A 16410-nucleotide genomic window follows, 5' to 3' on the forward strand; every position below is an offset into this window, starting at 1 on the left:
CTGATCCACAATGTGCAAACTCTGGAGTACTCAAAGCTTACTAGCGCATTCGACAGCTGTACTACTGGCGCGAGATGTACAGCTACGTTCAGAAGTTCGTTCGCTCGTGCCCCGACTGTCAGCGCCGGAATACTTCACCGCACCTTTCGCCAGCCGGTCTGCAATCGTTACCTTGCCCTACTCGGCCGTTCGGGAGCGTCGACACTGATTACGGGCCACTTCCCCTGACATCTGCTGGTAACCGCCAGACCATCGTGGCTGTTGACCACATCACGCGATGCGCTGAAACTGCCGCCCTCCCAGCGACTACACCACGCGATGTTGCCTCCTTGCTGCTTCGCCGATTTATACTGCGTCATGGTCCACCACAGGAGTTGCTCAGCGATCGCGGTCGTGTTTTCTTGTAGGAAGTCGTCGAAGCCATCCTCAAAGAGTGCCACGTTGTGCAACGCACAACTACTGCTTACCATCTGCAGACCAATGGCCTCACGGAACGCTTTAACCGTACGCTCGGTGACATGCTCGCGATGTACGTAGCCTCCGACCACACAAATTGGGATGCCATCCTACCCTTCGAAATCTACGCCTACAATACCGCTACAGCAGAGCACCCCTGGCTTTTCACCCTCCTTATTGTATGGCCGACACCCCGTCGCACACAATCGACACAATCCTTCCGTACAAGCCGGATGCATCTGACTGTGCGCCTATTTCAGCCACAGTCAGAAATGCCGAAGAGTGTCGCGATCTCGCACGGGCCTTCACTTCAAATGACCTGGAGCGCCAGAAGAGCGTTCGCGGTGTCACCACTTCTACGCCCACGTTCCCCCCGCACCGCTCGTGCGGCTCTCGGTCCCTTCCAATGCACCTGGTCTCTCATCTAAACTACTGCTCAAATATGAAGGCCCTTATCGTGTCGTCGAACGCACATCTCCGGTCAACTACGTGATCGAACCCGTTAAACCGACTTTGGACATGCGCCGTCGTGGATTGTCAACGTCGACAAGCCTCAAGACCTCCTATGACCCACTCATAGTGACAAGCTGTTAGGTCGCCGGGTGGCTCCCTTTTTGTTCCTGGGGTAATTGTAGAGAAGGATTGGAACGATATCATCGGCCATCCTCTCCATCGCTTTCTAGTGGATCGTCCTCTTCCGCGCTTTTGCTCGGGAATGCCTCTCGCGCTCGGAGTCCATGCCCCGCTTAGACTGTCGCCGCTGCGCTGCCCTAGTCCGATCAAATGAGCCCCTTAACAATGAAAACAATGAAGTACATTAACACTGCTTAAACTAACTTCCCCCCGGAATGGAAGCGGCCAGCCTGGCCGCAGTTTAGAGAACATCTAAACGGGGAGTGAAGGGCTTCATCCGCGAGACGTGAACAATTTCTGCATTCCGGCGACGGCGGTCAGTGACGGAGTGTACTGGGACGACGAGATAGTTCACTGCAGAAGTTTGTTGCACAATGGCGTGAGGGACAATGTAGCGTGGAAGGAACTTCTCACAGAGGCCTGGAGTTCGTAATGGAGTCCAAAGCAGGACTTGGTCTCTAGGGTGAAAACTGACTTCACGGCGTTTGTTGTCGCAAAGACGTTTCCTCTCAACTTGGGTAGCTTCCGCGCTTCGCCGACCGATTTGACGGCAATGTGCAACTCGGGCAGCAAAGTCTGCTGGAAGGGACGCGTTAGGCGAAGAAGGTGCAAAAAAGAATTCTCTGTCGAATACGGAGGAAGGAGGTTGTCCTCATACAAGGAAAAAGCCGGTGCTGCAGCCCGTAGTCCACTGAAAAGCAGTGTTATATGCGAATGTCACAAAACGAAGAATTTTATCCCAGTCAGTGTGGTCAGGACGGACGTACATGGAAATCATGTCAGACAGCGTGCTGTGGAAGCGCTCAGTAAGGCCGTTGGTTTGCGGATGTAGGTAGATTTGTGCATGGTATCAGCGGCCCGAAGAACTTCCTCGGGAATTTGGGAAATAAACGCCTTGTCAAGGTCATTTAGAGGAACGCGAGGAGCCCCATGGCTCAAGACGATTGAGCGCAAGAAAAAGTAAGTGACTTCAGAAGCGGTACCTGATTGAAGAGGTGCAGTCTCGGCATATGTTGTTAAATGGTCGACCGAAGTGACAATCCAACGGTGACCGGAGGGTGTCAAAGGCAAGGGACCATATAAATCAATGCCAACAAATTCAAAAGGTGCATCTGGACAAGGGAGAGGTTATAGCAGACTGGCAAGGGGGGGGGGGGGGGGGATGTCGAGCGTTTGCAATGCTGTCATGGCGCACAAGGGGCAACGTATTTGGCCACTGTTGCAGATAGGCCAGACAAGAAGCAGCGGACCTTGATGCGGTCGTAGGTCTTGTGGAAGCCTAAGTGGCCAGCTGATACGTCGTCGTAAAATGCTTCTAATACTCGAAGGCGAAGGCAGCGAGGTAGGAGTGGAACCCACCCGTTACCTGTCGGGTGGTAAACGTAGCGGAACGCGGAATCCTGAACGTGGAATTGTCGAAGCTGGGGTCGCAAGCGACTGTTGGGTGGCTTGGTGAACCCACTTAGGCGATCCACGAGAGTTCGGCAGCAGGAGTCGGCCCGCTGAAGCAAGACGAAGTCAGAGCGTGATGAAAGCGTAACTTGCTCCAGTGGCGTTAACGAGAGCTGGTGTGAGGCAGGCGTAGCGTCGGAACGACGTGATCGGGAAGACGGAGACACGTTACCAGGAGAAAGCGAGAGTGGGCAACGAGACAATGCGTCTGCATCGTGATGACTTTTGCCAGACTTGCACGTTATTGAAAAGTCATATTCCTGCAAGCGGATTATCCAGCTCCCTGAGCGTCCTGACATGTTTTTCATTGATGACAGCCAACGCAGAGCATGGCGATCGGTGACGATGGTGAAATGGCGGCCTTACAGGTATGAGCGAAATTTATGAATCTACCAAACAATAGCCAGACACTCTTGCTCTGTGATGATGTAGTTGCGCTCAGCTGGAGAAAGTGTTCGGCTGGCGTATGCTATAATTTGCTCTTGAGAGGCCGCATTACGTTGCCGAAGTAGTGCTCCAAAACCTTGTGCGCTTGCGTCAGTGTGGAGTATGGTGGGAGCTCTGTCATCGAAGTTGCAGATAAATCGACGAAAAGCGGAGAGAACTACGTAATTCTATATTATATATATATATATATATATATATATATATATATATATATATATATATATATATATATATATATATATAGTGACAATTTATGCCCACGACAAATGAATTAATGGAACTACTAGGGGAACGTGAGCAATTGACATGGTTTTTCTCGACTTTGAGAAAGCTTTTGATCGGGCTTCCCACACTAACTTATTATCAAAATTGCGCAATCTCTCACATAATGATCCAATCACCAACTTAATCGAAGCTTATCTTTCCCAACGCCGCTAGTATGTTCACATAGGCAATACTCCTTCGCATTTAGCACCAGTTGTTTCTGGGGTCCCTCAGGGTTGGGTACTGTGGGGATTTGGGGCATTCGACGCGCCATTGCGCGGGCGCATTTCACCCATGTCTGCAACCCTTACGTCACCTCGTCCTTGCTCCGAACCAGTTTTAGCGGTGGCGCTCCACTCGCGCGGTGGTTCGCGGTGAGGGCGGAGCTAGTGACGTCACGGGGCGGCCCCTGGTGGCTACTGCCGTGACGCTACCGGCTCTCTTCTCCTTCGGACAGCACCCGGTACGTACGATGCTCTCTCTCATCCGCCGACACCTTTGTGACTAGGATTGAGCTCACGCACGGCGCCTTTGCCCGTGCGGGGAGCGCGTACCTCGTGTTGTTTCCTATCCCGACGCTCGCGCGAGGTCGTACCACGCCGAGCCGCACTCATCGGAGGCCCAAGCCGAGGGAGATTGCCCGAGCTCTCGCGAGTTGGCCCATTGGTTATCGCGATAGCAAGTAGCATAGCCGCCGGGACTTTTCCTAGCGGCGCGTCCCAGCTTGAGCCTGTGCTCTCGCAGCGACGTGCTACAGGCGCCCCTAGCTGTATTTTTCGCCCTTGGTGCGGGACCCCTTTGGTTCCCCGCCGTCCCGGGACCGGGCGTTTGTGCAGTGTTGGGTGCCGTTGGAGACAATAAACGGTTTCCTTCATTTTAGGGCAATACTGTGTTTTTGCGTGCGTCGCTCGGTAGCCCCTTGTGGCCTGAGCTCGCGCGCAGCGGCGCTAGAGGCTGACGGCTGACGCGGCCCTGTGGCTCGCTAAGCTCGAACCCGCGGTGGTCGGTACTCCTGTGAGACCCTAAGACCCCACAGTACTCAGTTCGCTTCTTTCTTATCTACCTCGACGACCCACAGTTTAATTCACCAGTTCGCTGTCGTTTCTTTGCCGATGACTGCATAGCGTAGGAGAGTGCCTCTGCATAGGAGAGTGCACAAAAAATGCTGAAGCACCTAGTAGAGTCAATGCGCGTGATTCTCGGTGGTGTCGAGACTCCGGCCGTTAAAAGTGCCCTACAAGTGCTCGCTGGGCTAGAGCCGCTTATCGCAGGTCTTTATATGCTATAAAGATTTTGTTTGGCGCTTGTGTTGTTCACGCAGGGCAGGCCCACACAGCAGCTTCGTCCTAGTGCCTCTATGTTTAAGTTCACTTAAATTGGTGACTACAGACTTGATACGAAACCTGATAGTGGCTTCATGGATGACATTTGTGAATGTTTATCATCGTAGTGTTGAACCTGCTTTCACCTTTGCGCATCCCTCTTGCTATGTCATCATCATCCCTCATCAGACCTTTATATACCCGTTCCCCCTCCCCCTGTACAGAGTAGCAGGCTAGAGCGCCTTATCTCAGGCCGACCTCGCTGCCTTCTTTCAATTAAATTATCTCTCTCTTGAAGATACAAACACACGCAGATTATCTCGCCCTGAATGATCTTATGGCGTTGATTAGCGATTTGTGTGCATCGTTGCACATGAAACAAAATATATCAAAATGCACCCAAATTACCGTGACTCTTAAAAAGAACCCGCTAGCCCACACTCACAAAATAAACCAGGTTCCAATCAAAACTGTGACGGAGTTCAGATACTTAGGAATATACGTTACCTCAACTTTAAATTGGAGCAACCACATTAAACACATTGTCTCCATGGCTTCTAGAAAACTGTGGCTCCTGAAACATCGCCTGTAACAATGCACATCTGAAACCAAGTTGGTCGCTTATACATCACTAATAAGACCCTTACTGGAGTATGCTGACGTTGTTTGGGACCCGCATACCAAATCAGACATTACCGCACGCTCGAAAGTGTTCATAGAAGAGCGATAAGATTAATCTTAAACGCGTACGGCAGGCACATATCGGCTTGCAATGTCATGAAAAGAAACGTCATTCCAACACTCGAAACGCGACGAGAAATTCATCGGCTACAAATGCTCTACAATATAATCCTAAGACTAAATTAGACTTCAACACTTATGTGCAGCTTAACAGAGCCAGGGCAACAAGATGGAAACATGATAAAACAATTGCAATGCCTCAGACAAGAACTCATGCACATCGATTTTCGTTCTTTCCCCGATCCATAGCAGAATGGAACCCTTTGCCACCAGCGATTGTGAACTTGCCATCAATCGATTCATTCCTTACTGCTTTGAAAGATTATGTGAAATAGCGTGTGCCAACATTGCCTTAATTTTTTCGACCTGCAGAATAAATCATTTAGCTCGTGTTCAAAACCTGTTGGCTGTTGTGCTCAGGATTTGTGAGTATTTTTTTGCCTCTTTTTATGTTTGTTCGTGCATGAGTGCTTTTGCTTACTTTCTATAAGTTATATCTGCTGTCCTAATTGGTGAATTCTCAAGCGTTGCTTAATTTCTGTCAACGTTGTTTGCTCTGTGTCATGGACAGTATTCATTTTGTAACTTTATGCTATCGCCAGTAGTGTATGTTTGCTTTTGCTGTACTTTCCATTTGTACCCACTCCTGCCTTGGCCGCTAATGGGCAGCCGGCAGTATTTGATAAAATAGATAAATAAAATAAAATAAATAAACGTGCGAACCGCTCCCCACAGCGAATGCCATGCAGGTAGGGCGCGCGAGGCAGACACGTCCCTCAGCAATGCGTGCTCATGAAAAAATTGTTCCCATGGACTGTGGGAATCGATGTTATGCGAATCACTCTGCAGCAAGATGGCTATCCAGCACCGTTTGGGGTTCTGCAAAGCGTTACCACGTGGACCAACGTGCTTGTGTTAAGCGAGCAATTGTGTGTATGACACGAACTTGCGAATGATGACAGCAGCCAGGCGACGAGGACGACAATATATGACAGCGACGGCATTAATGGCATGACGACTGATCTTTTTGTACTCCGGCGAAGAAACATTACAATTTGTTTCGCTACAACCAGAGCTGACCCTAAAGGCGTAAATATAGTCCGACGTAACGCGCGTGCGCGCGCGCTACGTTACGTTGGCGAAAACAATACCTTCTATAGTATTACCTTCTATAGTATAATACCTTCTAAAGTATAACCGGCGGCTGCCAGCGCGCCCCGACGGGCCCGGCGCAAATTTGGCTCCTGCTTCAATCGCGCGCCGGCGCCGCTGACTGCGTCGACCCACAATGCATTGCGCGGGAAGAAAAAGGCGCCAACACAACTCCGCAGCCGGCTTTTGCGGACGGCGCGCGACTTGGCGAACGTTCTGCGCATGCTCCGAAGATAGCAGCCGACGGCGCGCGCGTTGAAGTATAGAGGGGATGGTATCTCGGCTGGCGCAGCGCAACCGACGTAGCGTGACTAACCGCGAACGACGCTCGCCCGCACGCCGATAACGTCGGACTATAAACGTGCCTTAACGGCGGTATACAATGTCGCGCAGTACCTAGGTAGCGTTAGCTGCTACGAGGAAATTACTGGGAAAAGGTCGATCCAGAAGGCAAGTCTTACAAGGTGTCTCAAAGCACTAGCTGACGCGACACCTTTATTGGAGCCTGCGCAACTATATACAATTTGCAATAGGCATAAAGAGAGTGAAAGAAGGGGAGGGGAAGGCGAGTCATCATCGGTCAACTACTGCTGCGCATGCGTCAATGACATTAAACAATATAAATGAAACCATATGATGGTGGACACAGGCCAAACTACCTAACTTCTAAGGAACTTAAGTTCTTTATCACAAAGTGCAATAGAAGAGGAACTAACACAGGTGGCTCCTAACTGACACATTGAAAATGCCTCAAAGATTTCTCTGGCCATCTGATTGCTGCACCTTTTCAACACACGTGTATGGTCAAGGAGTGGAGTACAGCCACACTTGGCACAATGAACAGCCAGATTACTGCCAGTCTTAATCTTGACACAGTGAGCATGCTCGCGCAAACGATCATTGATACAGCGTCCTGTTTGCCCTATGTAAGTGCAGCCGCAAGAGGTGGGAATGGAATACACTACGTGTTGGCCAGCTCAGACCCGGTCGTCCAGACCAGGGCCGTGGAGTGGGCCACCCAGGTCGCCGTCAGCCATGAGCTGATGGCCATCTAGCACGGAATCGTCCGCACATGCATTCTGACGAAAATAAAGTTTTTCCATCCATCCATCCATACATTGGTACTGCAATGTACAGGCTTGGCGACGTGTTGCTTATTGCACGGTCCAGGTGTTCTCCGGCTTTCGTTTATTTTTTTGCACATCCTTCCCAACTTGTTAGGCGCAGTGAACACGACCTTTATACCAGCCCGACCTGCGGCTTTCTTGATGCGATGGGACACACCATGTATGTACGGTATCGCAACAGTCTTGGTTGAGACATCACCCGCTTCGCGCTGTTGTTGTTGGCAGTCAGCGCTCGTCCTGTGTCCTCCCTTGTCCGTGTTTTTTGGCGCTGTTTTAAATATGAATAATTGTTTAAAATGTTTACCACTCAGTTCTTTCTTTCTTTCTTTCTTTCTTTCTTTCTTTCTTTCTTTCTTTCTTTCTTTCTTCGGCAGCGTGGAATGCTCGAGGCCGGCATCGTTGTTTCCAAGGTTTGTCCCAGAACTATGCAGCTCCGGGATGAAGAAACTTACTTCACCATCCCTTGCTTCTCTCCTTCACAGCATTTTTTTTCTTTCTTTTTTTTCGAACTATCCCCTTTTTTACCGCCGCGTACGTCTTTCCGTAATTCAATAAAAGCTAAGTGGCCTGAATGCTTTATTACGCTAACGTTGTGAAGTCATTAGGTACATCAGCGACAGTCCGAGAAAATTGCTTTTCAAGGGTAAATAATTACTCTTGAAAAGCAATTTTGCCGTCCTGAAGTCTAGCAGACAGTGTAATATAATTGTATTACATTGTTCCCACACTCTAACACATCGCCCTGTGTCGCAGTACCTCATCTGCTTGAGGCAAAGAAAATGTTCCCAGAATTTGGGAACGATATACTATAGCGGCATCTAGCGCCTTTACTCTACCGCATCTGATTTACGAATGCAGAATTGCTACTGATGCACGTACTACATTTTATCATAGAAAATATACATACAGTAACCGTGTACACTGCACAAACAATGTAAACTGGAGAAGGAGAAGGGCACGTTTGTAGTCACATGTCGATCAAATTAAGCGTCTGCTTTCATTTTACATGCAAATGATTATTTTTATGCCATTCCCACTTTTATATCATTCGCAGGGAAACCATTAGGAACTACGGCATAAAGAAAAATTCAACCCCACCGAAACAGGTCCGAAACGTCAGCGCTGGATAAAGTGACCCGTCTGCACAATCGAATTGCGGTAAAACTGGTCTATAGAAAAATTTAATTCAGAACTACAACGGAAGAAGTTGGCACCTCGTAATTTGACGGCGTAATTTAAGGACCGAATGCTATAAGTAGGCTGTTTATTTGCAAACCCTCCAACTTAAGTTTCCGTTCGAGTATTCCGATATTTTACCGTGTAGACAAGATTTGTCGCCTTCAGACTCTCATACGCTCCGCAAACAAAGAAAGGCATCTGGTCCTTTCGTTCCCTCCTACGCTGTGATTATCCTTCGTATCGCAGCCAGTGATGAGCAGATGCCCTTATTTTTCGTTTGCCTTCTTCACCACGAACACGCTAGTGTCGTCCTCACCACCCCCTCACCTTGTTACCCGAACTCCCTCCCTCCCCCTCCCCTTTTTTTCGTGTTTTCTTTCTTTTTTTTCTTTTTTTTTTTGTGATCCATCTATGAACCGACTGTGGTCATCTCTTAGCAGGAAGATGCTTATGAGGTAGGACATCCGATTAGCAACTTGGCAGTGTTATCGTATTTACGCGAGTGGCCCATTGTCGTATTTTCGCGTTAAAGCTCTGCTGCGTTTTACTGATGCTTGTCTTATAAACGAGGCAGGAAGCGTAGAACCGCCAAAAATAACAGATATTATACTATAGGTAGATATTTTACGTTGTTCACACATCAAAACTGAAAGAAATCCGCATCTTTTACGGTTAAACAATAATAAGGACGTCAATTATATCGTAGGTAGAGTAGATCACGGTCTATTTGGCGCTTAACAAACCAAGGTGTCAAATCGAAAAAAAAGAACGGTACGAATTCGCGTTCGAAGCGTTTCGATTTCCGTTTCGGTTCAGTTCCACTTCGGAAAATTCAGATATTACAGCCGTTCGCGAACCGGTTCGCAACACTGAACTGGTACGGCGCACTCCACTTTAAGCTCCCTCTTGGCGTCACGCGCACGGTGCTACCGACTTGTTCACATGCGTAAGTTTTGTCAGGAGGAGGCAGAGATGTACTCCCTCGAATATGGGAGACAATTGGCTCGTAAGCGAAACAGGACACTGCCTGACTTCTGCGCAGAAAAACATCAAGTAACATGATTCCTAACTACGATTTACAGCACTGGCGAATGTCCGGCTCACTCCACCGTTCCCGAAGAAATCAGTCGCTGGACACTGAGCGTTTGGAAGGCCCGATAACTCCGAAGCAATAGGATCGAATACCACTGATTATACCGACTGACGCAAGTATAGATGCGCCGCATGATTAGTGAACGACCAGTGCACTGACCCCACATTTGTTATCAGTCACGCTGAACTCCAGGCACCACCGCATACGCACGAAAGCAACAGTGCCGACGCTAGCAGTATGTACTTACAGAGAAACAAAGGAGGGAAAGGGCACTCTGGGCAACATCTCCTAGACATAATGGGTGACGTCATCACCGTAGTCTGACGCTTCTTGCAGTTGGTGATATTCCGCTGCAGCTTTCTTTGAGCCGCGAGCCATGATGCTCATTTTGCCTGCTGTTCCTTTTTCTTTTCTATGTGCACAGTCACGACGTCTCGTCGATTAGCCCCGTTCAACATACTAGACTAATGCTCAAGGCTAGCTGTAAATCTAATTGTGGTAAGCGCATACTGCGAAGCGCAAAATATTATAAAAGCTTTAGTTTCGATTGCCGGCCGACGACAATTAAAGGCAGGCTTTTGCAGCGATTTCTCTCAAGGAAACACGGCTTGCAATACATGGCATGGTATGTGTTGGATTCATTTATGAACACCTATTTGTGCCTAGCGTTCGTTGTTCTACGAGAAAAGAAACATACATTCAGCTACACTCGAACTACGTATACCTTTCAATCCGTAATACCGCTTTCGATGGTGGACAAAGCAAGCATATATAGTTCTCTTAGTGTCTTTTTAAACGCTGCTGTGATGCAACGAAGATGAAGCTATAACAAACGCTGGCATTAATGTATATTTTTTTGTTGTAAGTACTTGGTGCTTTGCCTATCGAATAGTTAGAAATGCACCTACCTCTGTAGAGCACATCACTTTGTAGTCTTTCCACGGTATTGCCCGTAAGAACGTACCACGGCGGCTGGCTTCCTTTGGGAAGGAACACGGGCAGCTGCGACTCGTTGGCATGACCAGTGGCCTCTCAGGTTCCACAAAGCAGTACCACAACCACACAGTGATCTCAACATCGCGCGCACCAATGACACGTCGTGGTAGCACGGCGCGCCACGATCACAAAAATACGCATTCCCAAGCCGGCGGCTCGTCGCCTACTGCCGGCGGACTACGTAAAGTGACGCTAGTGACCTCACGCGGAAAGCAAGCAGGCTAATAAAAACTTAGAGCGCTAAAAACACACATGACGTAGAAACAAAAACACACACCACTCGCGCTGTTTCTTCCTCTACGTCCTGTGTGTTTTTAGCGCTCGAAGTGTTTATTATAATGCATTAATATAACCAACTAGTCCACCTATCCATCCTTTTCCAAGCAGGCTTTCAGTTACATGTAGGAGGTGCTGCTCGGCTGGCTGTGTGTGACCTTAGTCACAAGGCAGAAAGGAAAAGCTTGCACAGATAGCATAGCCCCCGAGGCTTCGCAATGCAGCAAGGGTTTCCCCACTTCCCTTCCAAACCTCCTTCACCGTAGCGCGAAGAGAGGACCCCATTTCAGCTAACTTTAAGTAAAACAAGGAGCAGAGGAAGAACAAGGGTGGAAACGTGTCGCGACACGAAACCGTGAAGTCTAGGCTTAGCGGCGCTTAAAAGATAAAATAAATAACACGTTCTATGAAGGTTACGGATAAAAGTTGAAGGCTTTCCAGATGTCGTCTTAAAACCACGTTCAACATTAGTTTTCCTACGCAGGAGGTTCATGAGATGAAGCTAAAATCATATATTCGACGTGATGGTTTCCCAGGTTTAGGAATACAATACATACATATAGAATACAACCGCTTTATTCAATTTTTCGTAATGACGCATTTTTCCCACGCTTCGTGTTTATGCTCCTGATGGAGCCTCCTGATAATCATCTGGCACATTTCTCAGCAAAGGGCGTGAGGTTGAATCTGCTCTCGGAGTAATGTTCCTTCTTAAGCCTCTCATGGCGGATATTCACCATTTTAGGAAAAATGTGAGTTGATGGTTGACTTGGGCGTCCTTGCTACTATGCTCAGCGCATTAACGCACTTTCCGGTGGCTATCTATCTATCTTTGTTTGTTTGTTTGTTTGTTTGTTTGTTTGTTTGTTTGTTTGTTTGTTTGTTTGTTTGTTTGTTTGTTTGTTTGTTTGTTTGTTTGTTTGTTTGTAGCTGTGTGTGTCTGTATTTAACCGTTTTCCCGCCTACCTGGGTCACTGGTCCATGGTCGAATGGTTAGCGTATCGGGCTGCTGTGCTGAGGTAACAGGGTTCGAAACGAGCCATCGGACCAACTTGGGTCACTGAGTACGTGGCAATGTGTACATATATGTGCCGCTCTTCAACGAAGCTCTTTCACGCCGACATGGGTAACTGTAAGATGGGGGACTGGGTATGCACTGCTGTTCGAAGACGCTCTTTGACGCCGACTTGGAGCACTGAGTATATGCCACTCGGTCTGTGCTGGTCTTCAATGAAACCTGTAGCACCCCTTGCCTCGGGCCCGGGTCGCAGGCCACAACTCGCTCCACGTGCAGCGCCCAACAAGGAGGAGGAAGTTAGCTCCCGGCCGCGCAGCGTACGCAATTCGATATAAAAAAAAATAAAAAGAACAGTTCGAAACCTAACGCTGAACGCTGCCAGAGCTGGGTCTTTCTCGCGTTAGCTCCGGCAGATTTGGTGACCCGGTAAAGAACACGCAGCTCTAACCCTCCGGCATGGATCCTACCGGCTCTACCGCTCTTCCTGCCAGTGACGACACCCACGAGGTCGCCCGAACTGGCAGTGCTGCGGTTGCCGCGTTCCAACACATCAACCTGCCACCATTGCGGCCCAGCAGCTACAGCACCTGGCTCCTGAAGGTCGAGGTGCACTTTGACCTCTAGCATATCACCAGTCAACATACTAAGTTCTTACATCCGGTGTGCTCTTTACCTCCGGACGTCGCCGAGGATTAAGTGGACGTTATCACCTCGCCGTACCCGACCCATCCCATCGACACGTTAACGGCGGCGGCTGTCATTTCCCGCAGGTCAGAGTCCAAGTACAGCAGACTCCAGCAGCTCCTCACAGCTACGGAGCTCGGTGACAGTAGCCCTTGACAGCTCCTTCGACGCATGCGCCAGCTTCTTGGCGGAGTCTCCGCCTTTCAATAGAACAAGCTTATTCGTGAGTTGTTCCTCCAGCGCCTCACGCAGAACATGGTGCCAATTCTCGTGACTGCGCGTGATGTCCCATTAGACAAGCTCGCTGAACTGGTTGACCAAGTTGCGGACTGCTTGCGGGCCCCTAGCCTCAGCGCTGTTACGACTCCACCTGCGGCTACCGCCTCAGCCCCTACGCTCACGAACATAGAGGGCCGTCTGTACGCCCTTATCAGACGTCTCGATGACCTCGCGCCGTTCTCACGCCGATCTTTGTCGAGGTTCAGGTCCCGCAGTCTCCTCTCCCCGGCACCACCGCGCTCTCCAGAGTTTCAACCATCCGACGCGCGACGCGACAGCTCGTCTTCGGCTGTGTGCTAGTACCACCGCGTACTCCGCACCTCTGCTCGCAAGTGCACCCGTCCGTGCTCCTGATCGGGGAATACAGCGACCGGCCACTGATGGCGGCAAATGTACAGGTCGAAGGACATGCCACTTATTCTACGTTTCTGACAAGATCAGTGGCGCTCGCTTCCTTGTCGACACAGAAGCCCACGTTAGCGTCATGCCGGCCTCTTGTGCAGATCGCCATCATAACGAACAGACCTGCCCGCCCCAAGCGATAAACAACTCCACCATCCACACATACGGCCAACGGTGCATTACATTAACCTTGGATTGCGCCGTACGTTTCGCTGAATTTTCATTCTTGCTGATGTCTCGCAAGCTGTTCTCGGCGCTGACTTCCTCAGTTTGTTCAACCTTGCGGTAGACATGCATGCTCATAGCGTCATCGATCTCGGCACGCGCTTCTCCATCAACGGTGTACTCGGCACCACCTCGCCGACGGGGCTTCGAGCTCTCGCACCCGCTTCGCCGTGAACAAAAATCCTTGCTGATTTTCCTTACCTTGCGAAGCCGCTTGCCAAAGAGTCATCGCTGAAGCATTCGATCACTTACCACATCGTGACCACTGTCATTTCCCGCAGGTCAGAGTCCAAGTACAGCAGACTCCAGCAGCTCCTCACAGCTACGGAGCTCGGTGACAGTAGCCCTTGACAGCTCCTTCGACGCATGCGTCGAAGGAGTTGTCAAGGTTGACAGTTGACAGTCGGCCCCGCCGACTGTCTGGAGACCGTCTCGCTAATGCTCGCCACGAGTTTGAGCACATGCTTGAACTCGACATTGTGCGACCCTCAAGCAACTGGGCATCGCCACTCCACATGGTGCCAAAGAAAGATCCTGGCGATTGGAGACTATGTGGGGATTACCCGCTCTGAACGCCCACGCCTTACCAGACCGCTATCCACTTCCTCGCATACAAAACTTCACATCGAATTTGGCTGGGTACACGATCTTCTCTAAAACTGACTTAGTAAACGCTTATCATCAAATTCCTGTAGAACCCGCTGACGTTCTGAAGACGGTCATTATCACCCTTTTCGGCCTCTTGACTATGTAAGGGTGCCTTTTGGATTGCGCACCGCTGAACAGACATTTAAGCGCACCATTAACGAGGTCACGCGAGGACTCGACTTCGTATTCGCCTATCTTGATGATCTCCTCGTCGCAAGCTCATTCGGCCCCGAGCACGAAGCTCACCTGCGCGCCCGTTTCCAATGACTTGGTGATTACGGTCTTATCATTAATCCGAACAAGTGCCTCTTCGGGGTCGCTACCATTGAGTTCTTAGGCCACCTTGTCACCCCTCAAGGTATGCGGCCTCTCGCCAGCTAAGTGAAGGCGATTTAAGAGTTTCCACCCACACTTCATTAAAAAGACTCAGAGAATTCATGGGCCTACTGAACTTTCATCGCCGCTTTCTTCCGAAGTGTGCCAATTTCCTGAAGCCTGTGAGCGACCTTCTGATATCCGGCTATGCCACTTGAGTGTACTGAGGAAGCTGCATCTGCCTTTGCTACTGCCAAGAAGGCGCTGGCAGACGCCACCATGCTCATACATCCCGTTCTTAATGCCCCAATTCGTCTCAGCACCGATGCATCGAGCATGGCAGTTGGCGCAGTTCTCGAACCCGTATCTGGTTGGCAGCATCTTGGCTTCTTTCTCGCAAAACCTGAAGCTGCCTGAAGCTAAATACAGCACATTCGCTCAAGAACTTCTTGCGGTGTACCTCGCCATTAAGCATTTTCACAACTTAATGGAGGGCCGGGACTTTCACGTTGTCACAGACCATAAGCCCTTGACCTTTGCCTTGCATCGGAATCACAGTAACTACAATGCACGGGAGATCCGCCAACCGTGCTTTATCTCCAAGTTCACAGTGGATCTCCGTGACGTGCATGGGCCGGGAAAAGCTGCCGCTAATGCACTCTCCCGCATCGATGCCCTGGCGGCCCAACCACCAATAGACATTGAGGAACTAGCAGCCGCCCAGCGAAACGACCCTGAGCTGTATTGCCTTCGTTCCTCATCCACGTCCCTGTCCTTCCCTGAGTGCCCGCTTCCGTTTTCTTCCTCATTGATAACATGCGAGACATCTATTGGTATTCCTCGACCCTTCATGCCTTCGGCTTGGGCGCCAACTTGTACCACTGGACATGTGCCAGCAGGTGTGTGCTGCTCTTCAATGAAGGTCTTTGATGGTTGGCTAATTAGGTATGTGGTACTGGGAATGTGCTGCTCTTCAGTGAACGTCTTTCATGGTTGGCTAACTAGGTATGTGGTACTGGGAATGTGCCGCTCTACTAAGACGAAAAAGATGAAGTTTCTCCGATCATGAGTGGAATTGAGCCCACGTTACAAGGGTTTCTCAAGGACAGCAACACGACGCATTAGCAGGTTGCGCCACAAGTGCACTGTGTATGTGCCGATTTTCAACAAATGTCTTTCACGCCAACGCTTTAGCGAGCGGCGCCATGAATGCATTGGGTATGTGCCACTGTTCAATGAACCTCTCGCCAGCTTGAGCCACTGAGCATGTCCCACTGAGTGTGGAGCATGCGAAGAAACAATTCTCAGCGTTCGCAAGTGCTGGCGCGTCCCCCTACAGTACACGCCTCATACATGATACGTTGCGTAGCTATATAAATTCAATGCTAACGAATCACCGTCGACAGTCATGGTGAGATGGCTTCTGCCGCTACTTTTTTGACTCGGAGAAAAGCAGTTTACTTATTGCATGACCGTCTAAGAATGTTTCAGAAAGGTTTAGCGACAGCGAAGAGAGAAGCGAATGAAATGTAACCAAGCTGTGGTTCGAGGGGTTGGGCCACCCTACCCGTAGCAGACTCTCCGCTATTTGCCTCGACCAGCGTTCGCAAGCGACGTTCTACTCTGCTTCTACCATGTGATGTTTACGTCATGCCTTTGCCTCTTTTTTCCTTTCAGCTTCCTTCTTATAGCGTGGCACAA

At 49.7% G+C, this 16410-nt stretch overlaps 1 protein-coding gene across 5 annotated transcripts in view; it reads right to left on the reverse strand.

Moving 5' to 3' along the window:
* The window catches only part of LOC139054180 (eukaryotic translation initiation factor 4E-binding protein Mextli-like), a 511761-nt gene extending 500750 nt beyond the window's left edge, over positions 1 to 11011 (reverse strand). For 2 of the 5 annotated variants that reach the window (XM_070530850.1, XM_070530843.1), the window contains exon 1: positions 10775 to 11009. The gene's annotated coding sequence lies outside the window, so the exon portion shown is untranslated. Of the gene's footprint in view, positions 1 to 10774 lie in introns of all 5 variants that reach the window. The other 3 variants (XM_070530844.1, XM_070530846.1, XM_070530849.1) reach the window with 3 other exon arrangements.
* Positions 11012 to 16410: the final 5399 nt, after the last annotated feature.

Source organism: Dermacentor albipictus, chromosome 1, assembly GCF_038994185.2.
Source record: "Dermacentor albipictus isolate Rhodes 1998 colony chromosome 1, USDA_Dalb.pri_finalv2, whole genome shotgun sequence".
Classification (NCBI taxonomy): Eukaryota; Metazoa; Arthropoda; class Arachnida; order Ixodida; family Ixodidae; genus Dermacentor; species Dermacentor albipictus.